The sequence below is a fragment of the Drosophila tropicalis genome, unplaced genomic scaffold, assembly GCF_018151085.1.
Source record: "Drosophila tropicalis isolate 14030-0801.00 unplaced genomic scaffold, ASM1815108v1 contig_1190, whole genome shotgun sequence".
Taxonomy (NCBI): domain Eukaryota; kingdom Metazoa; phylum Arthropoda; class Insecta; order Diptera; family Drosophilidae; genus Drosophila; species Drosophila tropicalis.
The window spans coordinates 89,580-109,062 of NW_027172561.1; the positions used below are offsets into that span (position 1 = coordinate 89,580).

A 19,483-nucleotide genomic window follows, 5' to 3' on the forward strand; every position below is an offset into this window, starting at 1 on the left:
CTAAAACTAAGCAAATAGTAGGCCATCCGAATTTGTTTTGGTGGTGAACATGAATTTGAGTTCATTATCATTCTAATATTCTAAGTAGGTTGAGAAAAATTTTTCAGTAAAAAGTTCAGTTAAAAAAAATAGTAAAACTAATTTTAGAATTATGGATACCACAGTGCGTAAGTGCAAAAAACAGGGCGAAAGTAAGGAAAGACCGATCTATAAACCGCAGAAAGTAGCCAGAATAACCTGCAACGGATACCTTAACTTTTACGGGAGTTTAAGATGAAATGTTGCGGCCTTTCGCCCCAAGACACTGTCCGTGAAGGAGCCAAGGCTTGGAATCGGTTGACTTGCCAACAGAAAGAGAAATACAAGAATATGGTAAGAAATTCTAAAGAAGTCTATGTTTACTTGTTACCTCGTATCTCTCCTTGCAGTACTTCAACCAAAAATCAAAGGTATTGAAAAAAAACGTTGTTAACCTGTGCGCTGTCCATATTCTAGTGCCGAGAGGAGATATCAACAAGAAATGAAAGACTCCAGAATATGACATTCATCTCTCCATAATATAATGTAAATTTTAAGTTAAAATTTTATAATTATTATTCAAAATTCATTGTTTACCAAATGTGAGTCAAAATTTATTGTTATTAAACTTTTTCGAGGGTCTTTAATCTAACCCTGTAATCAATGAAAAGGCTCCCCAAATAGCAAGTTAATATTTACCTTAACACCAAAGTGAATTCCAATTCCAATTTTTAGTGCATTAAAAAGCCATGAAATCGCTTGGGCATGACCAAAACCACAAAAACTACTTCCAAACTGCATCGCGAATATTGTCTAATGGTTGAGCCAAAGTAGTTAGGAGACAATTTTCAGACGCGCACACACTTACATGAGGACACAAAACTGACTCCAAACCAAAGAAGCCTTCAAATGCATAAATAACCTGTACACATTTGGCTTGGTCCTGAATGCAAATATGCGATAATGAAGTAAATACACTCGTTCGGCAGATTTCTACCATTTTGACCGCAAGAGCAGACAGGTAGTTTGGCCCCTTATACTGCAACAGTGAGCTCTATAGCAAGTTGACAAACCATTTAACATTATAATACAATTTCTTCCAACATGAGTAGTCTATAGTGCGGGCACACATGCTGGGCAAATCCTACGATAGTGCCATCTAGGATAGCATGGAATAGCAACACAAATAAATGGTAATCTTCCGTAGAATCTGTAAACCCACATTTTCGTAGAATTTTGCTTTGAATCGACTACTATGGAGTTTTAAAGTAAAAGAAACTATTGACTCACAAACAGAAAATACTTCAGTTTTAATTTGGTAAAAATACGAGGAGTTTAGTTTTTTTTATAAATGTTAATATAAAGTAGGAGAGGGTTGACAAATTAATATCGGATTGAATGCAGTCCAGGATCTTACAATTTGGGACCTCGAATTCAGTAAAAGAGGGAAAATACCAAAGAAGCTAACTTCGGCTATGCCGAAGTTTATATACCCTTGCAGTCCTTGGCAACGCAATTCTTCAATACACAAACAAAGCATTTTTTTCTTCTTCCCTCATTCCCGAAGCAAAGCACGTCACGCATACATATACAGTTTATGTGCTCTGTTGATGACGAATGAAGTAGTAGGCAGCAAGCAGCGCTGCAGGCAGAACTGGGAGCAGAGCCGGTTTTTATTGACTGTAACTTGTGTTCTATTTATCCGATCTGAGTGAAATTGTAGGACGTGAGGTCTTATATCCAATATTATCATATACATATGTTAATTTCATAGAGATACTCCAATTTCTTCACCTATGTTCCTTCTAGAACTATATGTTATATTGGTCCAATCCTGAAAATTTTTATACCCTTGCAAAAAGGTATATCAATTTTGGTCAGAAGTGTGCAACGCATAGAACGAAGCATCGAAGCATAGGAACGATCGGTCGAAAACAGTGACTCTATCATATAGCTCCCATAGGAAGGATCGCTGGAAAACAGTAACAGATGATCAATATCTTCGTTATTTCCTATGATTGTAGGCCATTCTTTCGCAAACATAAGCCTTTTTTAGATAAAACGTTCTTCCACATTGATGGCTCATAGGTAAGGAGAGTTACCAAAAAAGTTGCAAGGGTATACAAACTTTGACCCGGTCGAAGTTATCCCCGGCCCTCTCGTTTTTTTCACATTTTGGCACAACTGTGTGCTAAACCACTCCATTCAAAGAACATAGATTCGAGTCATTCTGAAATGCTGGAGATTTGGCTTGTATTTTTCTAGTTTCTTCCAAAGTTTTCCACTTTTTAGACTATACTAAAGAGTTTTAAATAAAGCTTATTAGTTTTAGATCGTCTATCCATTTGATGCATCGCCATGCATTGTACCAATAATTTTGTTGTTTTTTGTTTTTTTTTTGCTGTTAAGTATCTGTCCAGACTGGACAATAATTAAATTCGATAAAAAAACACATAAAACATGGCATTAACAAAAGTACAGCCAAAAAGCAAAGCCGCAGAGGGGTGGGTGTTCAATCCTCATCTGCTGAAACCGAGTAGACTAGTCAAGCCCCACCAGTTAGGATCATGCCTGAAAAGCAAGTCCAGCGGGGGGCACAGCGAAGAGTGGCGGCTATACTTGTTACCTAATATTTATACAAAATAACTAAAACTAAGCAAATAGTAGGCCATCCGAACTTGTTTTGGTGGTGAACATGAATTTGAGTTCATTATCATTCTAATATTCTAAGTAGGTTGAGAAAAATTTTTCAGTAAAAAGTTCAGTTAAAAAAATAGTAAAACTAATTTTAGAATTATGGATACCACAGTGCGTAAGTGCAAAAAACAGGGCGAAAGTAAGGAAAGACCGATCTATAAACCGCAGAAAGTAGCCAGAATAACCTGCAACGGATACCTTAACTTTTTACGTGAGTTTAAGATGAAATGTTGCGGCCTTTCGCCCCAAGACACTGTCCGTGAAGGAGCCAAGGCTTGGAATCGGTTGACTTGCCAACAGAAAGAGAAATACAAGAGTATGGTAAGAAATTCTAAAGAAGTCTATGTTTACTTGTTACCTCGTATCTCTCCTTGCAGTACTTCAACCAAAAATCAAAGGTATTGAAAAAAAAACGTTGTTAACCTGTGCGCTGTCCATATTCTAGTGCCGAGAGGAGATATCAACAAGAAAGAAAAGACTCCAGAAAGGATCCCCACCCGCATATGACATTTATCTCTCCATAATATAATGTAAATTTTAAGTTAAAATTTTATAATTATTATTCAAAATTCATTGTTTGCTTAATATATTAAAAACTAACAAAGCTAAGGTCACCAAATTTAGTATGTATACAGGCATAGTATGCGCGGAGAATTTATATATTTTCACTTTTGCCACGCCCACTTCCGCCTCCATAATTTAGAAAAAACCGATTTCCTCCTGTAGTTTTTTGACTATCGCATTTAAATTCGGCAGTCTAATTAATCTTATCTATTTATATCAAACTACCACCTTTATTGAAATCGGACTAGACATGCAATATATGCGTATGAAAGTATTTTACTACGCGATCCATAAGGCCAAAATTGGCCGTTGGCTAGTGACGGCGCTAGAGTGCTCGTGTGTTTGTAGAGTGAGCGAGATAGCACATAGTATAAGACATGAAAAACAATTTAATAGACATATGTACATTTGGTTTTCGAAATTTGAAATATTTGTTTCACCTGGTGTATGGTATACCTAAGTCGACGAGTCGACTTACTTGCTTCATTTTTTTTTTTTTTTTTTTGTAATGAGCAAAGAGGTCCACACGCAACGAGATTCAAGACTTAAATGATTTGTCGCTGATTTCGCAAGGTAACGCAGCATCTTTGGCGATTCTTTAGAAATATTTTCTGCGGCGACAAAAAAAATTAAAATAAATCGGTTCTTAACGTCGGGGTTTTGTATGCGGAATTGATCAAATATTACGGAGCCACATCACTGGCGTGCTGCTCTAGCTATGCCACAAATGGAAACTCAAAGTAGTACCAATACCAAGACAATAATGTACACACATATGTATGTATGTACATACATATATACATTGATATTTAACTGTCTTGTACTGTCTTGATCGCTCTGTCCGATACAGTAGGTTCGACCGTTACATGCCCTCTTATGCACTAAATGATCTTTAGCAAGATTAGACAATAATTTGTGCAGTACAATTAAAATTGCTTAAACACACAGCCCCACCTTAATCGCGGGAGACTTCAATGCATGGACACAGGAATGGGAAAGATCCTCCACAAACGCGCGTGGCCGCGCTCTGCTCGACGCTTTTGCCTCCCTAGACGTCGAACTATTGAACCATGGCACCCAAAACACGTTCAATCGGGCTGGTAGGGGATCAGTGATAGATCTTACGTACGCAAGCAGTGGCCTTGCGAGGACATCAGCCTGGAAACTGGATAATTGTTACACGGCGAGCGACCATGAGGCGATCTGTGTTACTATAGGCCGTGAAGCGGATGGACGACAGCACGCAGCGCACCCATTCCCTGTCGACATGCCCTTCAAAGAAGACACGCTGGACCCCCCAGGCGTTCTCTTCAATGCTGTCCCGGCAAAGTTTCACAGCAACCACGGCACAAGAAATGGCGAACGAAGTCTGCAGTATGTTGGCAGCTGCAAGCACGGCAAGTATGGCCCAATCCAGACCATTCAGAAGCCACTACAAACCAGTATTCTGGTGGAACGGAGAAATTCGAGATTTGAGGGAGATCCTGTATGGCCGCAAGAAGGAAATACCAACGAGCAAGGAAGCGCATGGACTCGGACTGGATACACCACCACGCCCATTACAGCTCGGCTAGAAGGTCCCTCAAGAAGGCCATCCTTTCCGCGAAAGGGGAAGTTTATTTGGAGCGGTGTGACTCCGCACAAGACGATCCATGGGGAAGAGCATACAAAATAGTGGTCAAGCGGATACATGCAAACCGCCAGCTCATCCCATCTGACGCTAAAGAAGTCTCACAAATTATCGACGGCCTATTCCCCAACCGTCCGGTTTCCCCAAGCATAGCCCAGCATCCAGTTCCAGCATCACGCACTATTGATGCCATTTCGTCGGATGAAGTCCTGGCGGCGGCCAAATCGCTCCAACTCGGCAAAGCACTCGGTCCAGATCGGATCTCAAACCGCGACGTTAAACTGGCCCTGTCTCTACGACCAGATGTCTTCGCAGCCGTCTTCAACCGCTGCCTCACCGAGGGAGTCTTTCCCGAGCAATGGAAGATCCAGAAGTTGGCCCTTCTTCCAAAGCCGGGGAAGCCAACAGATACTTCGCCCTCCTATAGACCGATATGCCTGGTGGACTCTATAGGCAAGGTGTTTGAAGGTCTCATCGGAACGAGACTGAACGTTTACGTCAGCGAGGTCTCTGAGCCAACCAATTCGGTTTTCGCAAGGCAAGATCCACCATTGACGCAGTCAGTAAGGTGGTTGGCATAGCCAGCAGCGCCATCGAAGGAACAAGATACAAAGGAGGCTCCAAACAATATTGCCTTGTTGTCACGCTTGATGTAAAGAACGCCTTTAACACCGCGGATTGGAGTTGCATACTTAGTACCATCCATGATCTCGGCGTCCCCCCGTAGCTCCTTGCCATCATTCGGAGCTTTTTAGGCAGAGGATCCTGAGATAAGGCACCTCCGACGGCCCTAAGAGTCGTAATGTGTCTGCTGGAGTGCCACAAGGCTCGGTTCTGGGTCCGCTTCTTTGGAACCTGATGTACGACGGAGTGCTGCGTCTCCCACTCCGGCCAGGTTGCGAAGCCATCGGATATGCTGACGACGTGTCTATTGTTGTTGTTGCCAAGGAGCTGGAGAAGGCAGAATCAGTGGCCTCGCAAGCTATAGCCAGCATCACGCGGTGGCTTCAGTCGGTTGGCCTAGCTCGGCAGCCGAAAAAACGGAGGCGGTCCTGATCAGCAGTAGGAAAACAGTTGAGCATGCCTCAGTGCAAGTAGAAGGTTCCACAATCACCTCAAAGCGAGCCATCCGGTACCTGGGCGTGTGGCTAGACACCCGTCTATGCTTCAGAGAGCATTTGGAGAACGTTCAACGGAAAGCAGCGAGCACAGGACAGGCGTTATCAAGGCTAATGCTGAACACGAGGGGACCGAAACAGGAACGGAGACTGTTGCTAATGAGTGTGCTGAAATCGGTCATTTTGTATGCGGCACAAATCTGGTCCAACGCCATACACACTACGGCGTACAGTAGGGGCATTACCGCTACCTACCGTCTCTGCGCGCTAAGGGTCTGCAGCGGTTTTAGGACGGTCTCTGAGTATGCTGCACTGATGGTTGCAGGCATGATCGCCATCAACTAACTTGCGGACGAGGCCAGGAACATCGCGGACACAAAAAGGAACGGCACACCAAAGCGGACAGCTAGCGAGAACGCAAGGATGCAAAGCTTAGCCACCTGGCAAGAGCGGTGGGATTCATCTAGCAAGGGTAGGTGGACCCACACCCTTATCCCCACGATCAGGCCATGGATTAAACGGAAGCATGGACAGGTGACTTTCCATTTGACACAGGACATGGCTGTTTCAGATCCTACCTCTACAGATTCGGACACGAGGCTGAGCCGTACTGCCTGACATGTGGTGAAGGAATGGTAGAGGTCGCGGATGCAGGCGATTTACTAGTCAACGGCGGCTTCTGGAGGAAACGGTCGGCACTGTGCTGACTACCGAGAACCTGGTGCCTATAATGCTGGCAGACGCGGCGGCGTGGGAAGCAGTGAGCAGCTTTACAGGCTTCGTGGGAATCAGCCTAAAAAAGGCAGAGCGTGAATGAAATGGCCATACCTAAAGGGTTCTAGGTTTTTGCGAAGCAATTCCCAATGGGACATCCCGCAGAAACCCCCTAATACGAATTTGCAGCCTTCAATTTGTGATATATATATATATTTTTTTTTGTTATTTATGTAATAAATGAATTAAAAAAAACACAAGATCAGCCTACAACTAGAGTTCCTTAACAGGAGAACGAACTGCGACATGTTATTAAGGAAAGCAAAAACAAATGCTTTCTCGAACTTTGCGACGTGGCTGAAAATAACATTTGGGGCCGGGCTTACAAAGTGGCAATGAGAAAATTCAGAGCTGCTAAGCCAGCTACACCAGACGAGTCTCAAATGCAGCTGATAGTGGAAACATTGTTCCCAGCCACTTCAGTAGTAGAACCAAGGACGACCCTACACAGTGTAGCAACAGATGCTTGCAACATCAGTCCGGAAGGGGTACTTCAAGTAGCTGTCGGAATGAATGACCACAAGGCTCCAGGTCCAGGCTCAATACAGAATAAGGCACTTAAATTGGCTGCTCGGCTTCACCCCGCTAAATTCGCAAAGGTGTTCCACAAATGTTTGGCAGAAGGCGTGTTTCCCACCATTTGGAAACACCAGGACGATCTGCCTCTTGGACTCGACAGGAAAGATGTTCGAGAAGCTAATAGCGCTCCGTGTAGAAGCAGCCATCCAACGGTCTGGCGATCTGTCTCCGATGCAGTTTGGTTTCAGAAAGGCTACAATAGAAAAGATACAATAAAATCAACAATAGACGCCTTAACAACGGTCGTCGACGTTGCTAGCAAAGCCATCGAGGGACTACGGTGGAAAGGTGGCAGTAAAAAATATTGTCTGGTGACCACACTTGACGTCAAGGATGCGTTTAACTCGGCGAATTGGAGCAGAATTCTGCATGCTTTGAGTTCATTTCAAGTTCCTGAGTATCTAATCATCTTAGTGGAGGACTATTTTAGAAACCGTATACTGCGATATAGCTCACAAGGCGGCTCCAAAATGCACTTGGTACAAGGAGGTGTTCCCCAGGCGCAGTTTTGGGCCCCCTATTGTGGAACATAATGTATGATGATGTTTTGCGGCTGTCTCTACCACCTGGCACACAAATCACCTCGGTTGCGAAACACATCCACGAAGCAGAGTAGAAAACTGCAGAGGCGGCGAGAATGGTGAAGCAGTGGCTCGCCAATTCAGGACTCCAACTTGCAGACCACATAACAGAGGTTGTGCTAATAAGCAGCCGGAAAGCTGTTGAAAGAGCGAAAATCACACTCGAGACCTGTACATTTGAATCGGTGAGGGCAATAAAATACCTGGGAGTAATGCTGGACACCCGACTCAGCTTTAGAGAGCATTTGGATCATGCCAACATTAAAGCTGCAGACATTTCGAGGAGGAGTCCGACGACGATGTGACGGACATATTAAATCCGGCCATCGCCGCCTCCTCTGATGAGGAGTTCGATGAGGACGAGGGTGACAGTGGTTACACCACAATGGAGGAGTCGGATGGTGTACTCGATACTGCGGATGAAGGGGAGGAAGAGGTTGTCGCTGAGCCGGTAGTGGCAGACCGGTTCCCTGATGAAGAAATAATATGGAGGGAGCTGGATGAGGCGGTCCAGTTTATGGAGCAGGAGGAGAGACTGAGAGAGGAGAGCAACGAGCGGAGCAGTGAGGCAGAGAATGCGCAATGCGACGACCAAAGGCAATTCCAGTTGGTGGATCCCGAGGAATTCCTGGAGAGGCGAAGTGGTCGGAATAGCCCAGAATACGCACCGTGGGACGAAGTATCCGAGCCACCGGCACAAGTCTGGGGGCCAGCACGGCCACCGAATGCGTTTCGTATGGTGGACTACATGTCAGAAGCCAGCGAATCGTAGGAGGAGGCCGTGGCTGAGGCAGGTGAGGCTGAGGGAGATGTGGTGCCAGGCGATCCGTGTTGGCAGCACATGTGGGTGTGCCAACAAGTGGCGCATCTACAAAAACAAGAAAGGGCGCGGCAGGAGGCGGTGCAGTTGGCATAGGTCAGGGAACGGCTGGCGGCAATAATAGCGAGAGAGAGGCAACAAGAGCAGCAACAACAAGACCAGGAGCAACAGTTAGAGTACCGAAAATGCCCGTGGGTCAATATTAAACAGACAAATGTCTGCACCCACGGGGCCCAGGGGAAGGATCTAGGCCTGCGATGGCCCGCCAAGCATCATGCCCAGTGCCAGAGGGGCACGAGAGATACGAGGCGGTACAACCAGAGGAATGGGCAGAGGCGGTGGAGGAGATTGTGGGCCAAATGGCACAACAAGAAGGGCCGAGGAGAGTTAGGCTAGTGTGGGCGGGGCAAGTTAGGTATAGGACTAGGATAGTGCAAGGGGTAATTCGTGTATATAGGGAAAGAAGGGTATAATAAGTAGGGTAAATATATGTAAGATATAGAAGATAAGAAAAGATGCGGAACGGGCCAAAAACAAAAGGGGGAATAGAGAGAGAAAAGATGCCCTAATCCGCCACCAAGAACGAAAAGATACTCAGTAATCGCCAACAAGAAAGATGCCAAAGGGCCAATAAAAGATGCGATCTGAGTCACAAAAAAAAGGTTTGGCAAAGCCGTAGCATAAAAAAAAAAACACACACAAGCATAAAACAAAATGAGACAAATGCACATAGAAAACAAACACAAGGTACTAGGGACAGGGGAGGGCAAATTCCTCCCGAAGAAGGGTGGGGGGGAGTGTGAGGAATATTATAAATGATAATAATATCCCACACAACAAACTAGCAGCAAAGCAATCCAACGGTGTAAATAACGCACCAGATACAAGATACAGCCGAGACACAAACAAAATGTACGATATACGACCAAGCTCGTTACTGGTCGATCAAACCAGTGCAAAGCAAATAAGTTACGATCAAACGCAATAGATCGAACCACACGCAACCGCAAACGATTTCGTACAAGCGGGAAGATGCGTGGGAAGTAGAGCTGCAAAACCATCGATGGTTGGTCCATCGATATTTTCAAGCTCGATGGAATAAACCATCGATAGTATCGATGGTTCCATCGAAATTTCTTTTAAGTAATAACAACTTGTTCAAAAACAAACGCTGTATATTTTTTCAATATAATATATTGGCTTCGTGCCATTTTAATAAATCACAAAGATATGTTACTTAAAATTATAAGGCAATTCATTTCATTTCATCTTAAGACTATTAAACAAATGAGTATCTTGAATGTTCAGTCATTTCATACATAAAAATAAAAACTTAAAACTCTTAGAACTAAATAAAATAACAAAAAAAGAAAAATAAAATTACGTAACACTTCAACTTAAAAAAACAAAAATATTCGAGATTTATTCCAAAATCCATTGGTTCTGCTTCAAGGCTAGAAGCATATTCACAGCTTTTGGCTTTAGACTGCTTCTTTTTTGGCTGACGATTTCTCCAGCCTTACTAAAAACCCGCTCAGACTCCACTGAACTACCTGGAATGCACAATATTTTCTTGGCACATTTGGCCAGTTGGCCAAATTGTATTTCATTAATCTGCAAGAAAGTTAATTAGAAATATATTGAGATAATGTTTTTCACTTACCTTCCAGTAGTCCAATGGGTCAACGTCTTGGGTTGCGTTGTTTTGCTCCAAGTATTGCCTCATTGTAACAATAGAATCCAATCTGGTCGTCTTTTGTTTTTCAGCTATTTTCTTGGTCACAAATTTGAAAAGATTGTCCTTTTCAGCATATGTTGGCGGTTCCTCGTTTGGAGATCGATTTTCCAAATTTTTGTTTAAGTAGGTGATTTCATTTTCGAGTGCGATTGCCGCTTGCTGGGCGTTATGCTGACTCCTAAAACCTTCTTTTTTAAAACGAGGGTCGAGCATTGTTGCCAAGCGTGGAATTAATCTGGACTCATATATAGAAAGTCGTGAGTTAATTCGACTAGATAAAAATGTGATTATTTCGCATCCGACAGTAGACTTCACTTTTGGCTGAAGCTCTTCTAAGGTACTAACAAGGCCCAAAATCGTCGGAATTATTAGCGAAGCTGTGACGGTTTTCGATGCTGAAATTCTGCTGGTAGCTTCGTCGAATGGTGCCAGTATAGTGCAAAGGTCTTGTATAGCGGCAAAAGCATCTTCGCTTAGGGGAATAGGCGCCTTTGGGGTCTTCAGCAAAACTGAGGCAACTGCTTCTCGCGTGTCTAAAATGCGTTGGAGCATATGGTACGCACTATTCCACCTAGTGGGGACCTCTTGTATCAAGCTGTGAGGCTTAAGTTGACCTTGCTCATTTTTAAATTTGGCATTGGCAATAGTGCTACATTTAAAAAAGGCAACGATTCGCTTTGTTTGAGTCAAAATTTCCCTCACCTTATCTTGAGCCAAAGCGTCTTGAACTACAAGATTTAAACTGTGGGCAAAGCACGGCAAATGTTTTTTTTTTTTAGACTCTCGCATGCCTTTATCATGGACGCCGCATTGTCAGTGACTATGGATTCAATTTTATTGAAAATATTAAATTCGTCACATATTTCCTTCAACGTTGCGCTAATGTTGGCACTTGAGTGGTTTTCTTCGTTTAAAAGGGGCTGTGTTGCCAATACAGCCGCCTTTAACTTGAAGTCATCGTCAATGAAATGGCACGTTACAGTTATGTAGTTACTATTGCCTCGAGATGTCCAGCAATCTGTACTCAACCCACAGTGCTCGATTGTATGAAGCTTGTTTTTTAGCTTTAATTGCATCTCATCAAACATTGTCTTCATATGGACGTTTTTTAATGTTGTGCGGCTCGGTAGAGAATACCTCGGATCTAAGGCTTTTACAAAGCACTTGAACCCTTCATCCTCTACTACGCTGAAAGGTTGCAAGTCTTTCGCAATCATTTGAGTCAAACACTTGTCCAATTTCGCCCTTCTTTCAGATGTAGGTTCATAAAGCTCGGACCGTTGAACAAATTGGTCAATTTTTGGCACATTTTCGCTAAGTTGACTTAATTTGAGCGGGTGGGCACGCCTTAAATGCTCTTGCATGTTAGACGTGTTCCCGCTCGTTTTGTACTCATTGCCACATAATTTGCATTTTGCGAAATTTCTACTTTTACATTTTTCAAAGTAGTCCCATACCTGAGAGCTGCATTTTTTTCGCTTGCAAGGCAACTCGTCTGGATGCGGAACCACAGCGGACGACGAGGCAGATGTTGATGGTGAGGCAGCTAATATCGATGAGGCAGCTGAAGATGTTGAGGCAGCTGATGATGCACTTTTATCTAAAATACAAAAACAATTATGAACAAATAAGAAAAAATTAGCTTGGAAACACTTACTTGATGAAATCACAAACTTATCCATAATTTTTTGAGGAACCGCCAACAAAGTTACACCTATTTTAGAAATCTGTGTACTAAATAGTTCAAAAGTGAATTAATATAGAATTAATTAGAAATAAAATCGAAAAACTTTAAATTTTATGTAAAAGTACTTACGCGTGGTTTTGTGTCTAGCCATGCAGTGAACTATCGATGGAGGAAAAAAACCATCGATCTATCGCTCAATTGAAAGTCCATCGATATTATCGATAGTACCATCGATGGTTTTGCAGCTCTAGTGGGAAGCATAATGCGAGAAGTCGGCAATCACATATACGAGGTACGATATACGATACGGTTACGATCAAACACGATCGATCGAATCGCACGCAACCATTGGCGATTTCGTACAAGCGGGAAGATGCGTGGGAGGCATAATAGACGAAATCGGCTGTGTAAGAGCAAATAAATGCAAGCGAAAAAGGGCATTGGCCCAGTGAGACAATTTAAGAGCACAGAGAGGCCATAATAGAGATTAGAGTTGGGAAACTATCGATAGTCGGCACCATCGATAGTCGACGATAGTTTTTTCATCACCATCGATAGTGGACGATAGTACCATCGATAGTGCCTCGATAGTGCACAAGGCAAAGCTAACTATAATAAAGTACCTATTTAAAAAATGGTTTAATTCGATGTTGTAAGATATAAGAAATGTCCAAAATTGTATTACCTATTACTATAATTTTTTGGAAGAGTTTATCCATAGATATTGGTTTAAGAATAATAAAATATTGACGTTTTCCTCCTTCAACCGTGTTCTGCGGTCAGAGACAATTTGCCCTGCCTTGCTAAAAATACGTTCCGACTCCACAGATGTTGCAGGAACGCAAAAATATTTCATCATTAATGTCTTGATGGGCGGAAAGTCCATTTGGTTAACCTGAAGAAAATTTTATGTAAAACAGATGAATTTTTTCTATCCATAGTTAATTCAATTAACTAATTTTTTACCTGTATCCATAACAACGGATCCATTTCTTGCGGCACTATGGCTCTTTCCAAATACTGCCTCTTTACAATAATGGCGTCTGATCGCGCGTTTCCACGCCTACCACTAGCTTGATGATCCAAAAGTCGAAAAATGAGTCCTGAGTTGTTTGGATGGGTTCCGAGTCCACAGTGTTGCCACTCTTACATAAGGTCGCTAACTCGTTTTCAAAGCATTTTCCGGCTTGATCAGCATTTGCACTGTTTTCAAAACCAACCTTTTTGAATCTCGGATCTAGAATTTTTTGCCATCCTCGTCAGAGTTCGTTTTTCATTTGGAGACAAACGTTTTACAATTGATTCCGACAAAACAGCTATCATTTTTGGTCCAACGTCAGTTTGCAATTGCGAAGATATATTTTGCATTTTTCGTAAAAGTCCAAAAGTTAATGGAATAATAAGCGAGATTGTGACATATTGTGCTCCAGATATTTTTTCGCTGGACAATATTTTTTCCATGTCCTTCAGCACTTTTATTTCTTCAGCATAAATTGGTAGTGGTGCATCTGTTGTTGATAATAGTACCAAAGCAATTTCTTCATGCGTCACTAATATTCTTTCAATCATAAAATGAAAACTATTCCATCTAGTTGGAGTTTCTTGTAGCAACGAATAAGCAAAGCCGTCTTGTGCCATTTTAAACTTTTAGTTTGCAATTGTACTTTTATTGAAAAATCTGACAATTGATTTGCATTTTTGAATTAACGCCTTAGTTGCTGCATCATCATCAAAGTTTAAACCATCTTGAACAACCAAATTTAAGGTGTGAGCAAAGCACGGAATGTTTCGAATCTTTAACAGTTCGCAAGCTTTAAGCAATCCATCATTAGCACATTTGTTAGATGTGCGCGACTTGGCAACTGGTATCTGCAATCCAATATTTTGCTGTATTTCATAAAGCCTATATCCTCTACTATGCTGTATGGCTGAACAATGGCAATCAATTCCGCTAAAGTTCGATCAATAACCTTTTTCCGATGTATGTACGTTGGGGTCATATAATACACTCTTTTTTATATATGAGTCCATTGATCGCATACTTGATCTACTATCGATACTATCGACTACTATCGGAAGAGCAACACCATCGATAGTGAGTCGACTCGATAGTGCTCAACCATCGATAGTGTCGATAGTGCCATCGATAGTTTCCCACCTCTAATAGAGATGCATGCATTAACATACAACAGGGCCCGGCACAAAGAGAGCGCTAGAAAAATGTAGTTGTATGTGTGCACTTGCTTGTTTGCGTGTGTTGCTTTACACTGCGCAAAAAGTTGACAAAATTTTGCCTTAAATCTCTCAACAAAGCGACATAGATCTGCTTGCGTCGAAATGCTGAGGAAAACTAAATCCAGCCTCATGCTCTTGATTTTTTTGTGTGAGGACTTCGGCAGCCGTTCAGCTACACGCATACGACGAGCCGAACGTGTTCGTCCCCCGGGGGATATGAGTGCCTGGCTTTGAGATACAATGCATGTGCAAATACGCTGAATAAACATACACCCACATTACACGGATACTATGCGTGTATGACCGCGAGAGGGAGTACCGGTGGCAAATGGCTGCTCTCTGCCTACGTCACGCATGCGAGATCGAAAGCAGTTAGAGCACGAACTGCCGAATTTATCACAGTGGTTTTTTTAAAAGTTTTTTTTTTGGCATAAAGTCAATTTTTTTTTTTTTTTAGGTATTTTAAAATTTAGTTAATTTTTATTTTTTAAACATTCTAGTTAGACAAAAAAATATTTAACTTTAACATTTAACTGCCGCCGTGTACAGACGTGTTTTTTAATGCACTCCGCAAAAATTGAGTGTAAAAAAAACACCGCGTTTGCAAAAATTTGTGTAAGGCTCTCAGTCGCCCCAGAGACGCCTATTTACAATCATATTGCTATTAGATTGCTCTAATAGCAATAAATACTAAGTTGCAACAACAAAGTGCGTAATTTTTACAAAAGCCATGTCCACCAATTCGGGCCCAAGCTCTCTCGATCCCCAACAGCAACAGCTACAAGAACTAATTGTACAACAACAACGTGAGCGTCGACTCTCGGTCCAACGCAACAACGCGTACTTTTCGGTGGTGTCGCCGACCCCACTGAATGCTAACGTAAGCAATAACACCGAAAGTGCCAGCCACTCAGCAATCAAAAGCAACTTACCGTGGAGAGAGCAGTGTGCTTCTCCATCAATAACGATAACTGGGTCACCGATTGCACCGACCAGCACCGTCAGCTCGTTGACAGCAACTACTGCAGCGTCTGCCGAAGTATTGACCTGCCTCAAGCCGTCAACGACAAGTCGCCCTGAGTCAGCCACAATAGTAAACCCAACGACTTCTGTCCAAACTGGAATGGATAGATATATTAAAATAACTAAGCGGAAGCTAAGCCCGCAAAAGAAAAAAAGTGGCAACACGCCGAAAATAACCAAACCAAATGAACGAGTAGCACCCCTTAGCGGGAATCGTTTTAAAATTCTTGCCGATCAGCAAGATGATCAAGCCGGCGCTGTAGATAAAGTTAAATCGGCTAGACCACCCCCCTTATACATCCGTGGAGCCAACTGCAGCGCCCTGATTTCGAAGCTAGTAGAAACAGTAGGGGCAAATAACTTTGTTGTAACCCCTCTCAATAGGGGTAACATTAAAGAAATTAAATGTCAAACCCAAACTGAGGACAATTTCCGCATCATTGAAAAGTACCTCCGTAATGCTAACATCAACTTCTATACCTACCAACTAAAAAGCAGTAAAGGGCTCCAGGTTGTGTTGAAGGGGATTGAGCCATCGGTCCCTACTCAAGAAATAGCAGACGCGTTGGTCGAAAAAGGGTTTGCGGTCAAATCCGTTGTCAACATCATCAACAGGAACAAAGTCGCACAGCCGCTCTTTAAAATCGAGCTCCAACCAGATGCAAAGCGGTCGAAGCCAAATGAAGTGCACCCAATCTACAACCTACAGCTCCTATTGCACAGAAGAATCACCGTAGAGGAGCCCCATAAGAGACACCAACCACCGCAGTGTAAAAACTGCCAGGAATACAACCACACCTCTAACAACTGCAATCTCAGGTCAGTGTGTGTTGGCTGTGGCGAACATCATAAAGATGGCATTTGCACCAAGGACAGAAACAATGTCGCTTTAAGATTATGCAGTAACTGTGGAGGGAACCACACGGCCAACTACAGAGGATGTCCTGTCTTCAAGGATCTTAAATCTCACCTAAGCGGGCGCAAACCCCCAGCTGGACCAAAAATCACCGTCAACGCCTCTAAAACTACACCCGAGGTATTCTTCGCCAAGGCTGTTAGATCATCTAACTTGCCTGCTACATACAGTCCTAGTGTATCCTTCGCTAGTGTGCTCCGAACTGGACAGACGGAGCCCGCAAAAGAGACCCCGTCACTTCACCATCTACAGAATCCGCAACCTAGCGCACCAGAGCTTGGCCAGCAAACTCCAAGTGGCTTAGAAGCCCTATTGATCTCACTCAATCAAAACATGACCACTTTTATGACGTTCATGCAAAACTGTATGCAAGAACTGATGCGGAATCAAAACCTGCTTATTCAGAAGCTTATCGAGAATAAATAATGGCTTCCCTACGTCTATGTCTTTGGAATGCTAACGGCATCTCCAAGCACAAAAATGAACTGCAACTATTCCTAGACTCAAGTGAAATCGACGTTTTGCTGATTTCGGAAACACATTTAACATCAAAAAATAATTTTCAAATACCAAAATATACCTTCTATGCAACAAACCATCCAGACGGAAAAGCTCATGGCGGGGCTGGTATCCTAATCAAAAACCGTATAAAACACTCGTTCCTCAACAGATTTGAAACACAGCACCTACAAGCAACTGCTATAACCGTTCAAACCAGCTGCGGCAACACTACATTGGTTGCCCTGTACTGCCCACCACGCTTCTCAATCTCTGAAAAGGAATTTACCGATTTCTATAACACACTCGGAGATCGCTTCATTGCAGCAGGGGACTATAACGCCAAACATACGCACTGGGGATCTCGCCTGGTAAATCCTAAAGGCAAGCAGTTGTACAACACAATAGTCAACCCTCTCAATAAGATGGATTGCGTCTCACCGGGTAGGCCTACTTATTGGCCTACAGATCCACAGAAAGTGCCTGACTTGATTGATTTCGCAGTAACCAAGAGGATTCCACGTAATCGGATCACTGCGGATACACTGCTAGATTTAAATTCCGATCACTCTCCAGTATTATTCACACTATTAACAAGACCTCAAGTACTTGATCGCCCATATAGGCTTACAAACAACAAAACAAATTGGCTTAAATTTAAAATGTACATGAGTGCCCACATTGACTGTTCGCCGAAACTGGATGCTGCAGAGGACATTGATATGTGCGTCTCTGCACTTGAGTCTATGATGGCAGCTGCAGCAAAAGTATCTACTCCACCTGCCTCTTCTTACACTAAACCTGTTGACAGGCCTACGAACCGGCGGATAGAACAATTAGTAACGGAAAAACGACGTCTAAGAAGAGAATGGCAGATTACTCGCTCACCAGCAGCAAAACTTCGCCTAAGGTATGCTAATCGCAACCTCTCCAAGGCGTTAAGACAAGAGGAAAGCTGGGCTCAAAGAAAATACATAGAAAAGCTCAGCCCAACCAGCACTAAACATCCTCTGTGGAAAGCCCACCCAACTTACAGCGCTCCTGCAGAGACAATTTCACCGATAAGGAGTCCAACCGGTGGATGGGCCCGCAGTGACGAAGAGAGGGCATCCGTATTTGCCACACATCTTAAAATGGTTTTCCAGCCAAATCCAACATCAAACTCATCTGTACTTCCCCCTTCGAGCACACTAACGGATAGTGAGTACTCGGAACTCCAATCGGACGAGATCACTGCAGTTATTAAAAACCACATAAAGCCAAAAAAAGCCCCTGGCCATGACCTAATCACACCGAAAATGATCCTGGAACTCCCTATCATTGCCATACAATACATCTGCAAACTGTTCAACGCTATAATAAGAATTGGCTACTTCCCAAGAACATGGAAAAGGTCCACTATCATCATGATTCCTAAAGTGGGAAAGGACAAAACCCAGCCATCATCCTATAGGCCAATTAGTTTGCTGCCATGTCTTTCGAAGCTTTTTGAAAAGGTCCTGCAGATCCGACTAAACTCATTTCTGGCATCGGAGAACACAATCCCTTCACACCAGTTCGGCTTCCGCGAAAAACATGGTACAATTGAACAAGTCAATCGCATAACATCCGAAATACGAACAGCATTCGAACTAAAAGAATACTGTGCGGCTGTCTTTCTCGACGTTGCCCAGGCTTTCGATAGAGTTTGGCTGGAGGGTCTGATGTTCAAAATCCGGCAAAAACTGCCACAGTACACCCACAAACTCATGGAATCTTACCTTTACAATAGGCAATTCGCTGTAAGATGTAATGGCTCCGTCTCTGCTGATTTTGAAATCAAAGCTGGTGTACCGCAAGGCAGTGTACTCGGCCCATTGCTCTACCTACTGTACACTGCAGACTTACCAACGAGTTTAGGACTTACAACGTCCACTTTTGCCGATGACACGGCAATCCTCAGCAGATCCAAATGCCCAATACAAGCCTCTGCAAAATTAGAGGAACACCTCAAGGTGGTAGAGGAATGGCTAGCAACCTGGCGTATCCGGGTCAACGAGCAGAAATGCAAACATGTTACATTTACGCTTAACAGAAGAAACTGTCCAGCTCTAATGCTAAACAACGTACCAGTTCCTCAAGCCGAGGATGTCACTTACCTTGGCATCCACCTAGACAGAAGACTAACTTGGCGCAAGCACATCGAGGCAAAAAAGTCACAGCTTAAACTGAAAGCAAGTAGCCTACATTGGATCATCAATGCTCGGTCCCCTCTACGTCTGGAATATAAAGTCCTCCTATACAACTCCGTACTGAAACCCATCTGGACTTACGGAGCCGTACTATGGGGGAAGGCAAGTACCAGCAATGTCGATATTATACAAAGAGCGCAGTCAAAAATTTTAAGATCAATCACGGGGGCCCCGTGGTACATACGGAACGACAACATTCAAAATGATTTAAATATACCTAGCGTAAAATCTGAAATAGGTAGTCAACAACTAAAGTATTCTGCGAAACTGGATGCACACCCAAATGTTCTTGCCAATTCCCTTACGCGAACTAATAATAGAACTCGTCTTAAAAGAAATGACAGACCAACCCAATAACAAGTGATTCGGGCCGC

The 19,483-nt window shown here is 43.1% G+C and overlaps 1 long non-coding RNA gene across 1 annotated transcript; it reads left to right on the plus strand.

Annotated features, from left to right (window-relative positions):
• The first annotated feature begins 71 nt into the window (after positions 1 to 71).
• Positions 72 to 688, plus strand: LOC137580179 (uncharacterized). The gene is made up of 2 exons (XR_011032965.1): positions 72 to 372; positions 429 to 688. It is a non-coding gene; the product is annotated as an uncharacterized lncRNA (long non-coding RNA).
• The last annotated feature ends 18,795 nt before the right edge of the window (positions 689 to 19,483 follow it).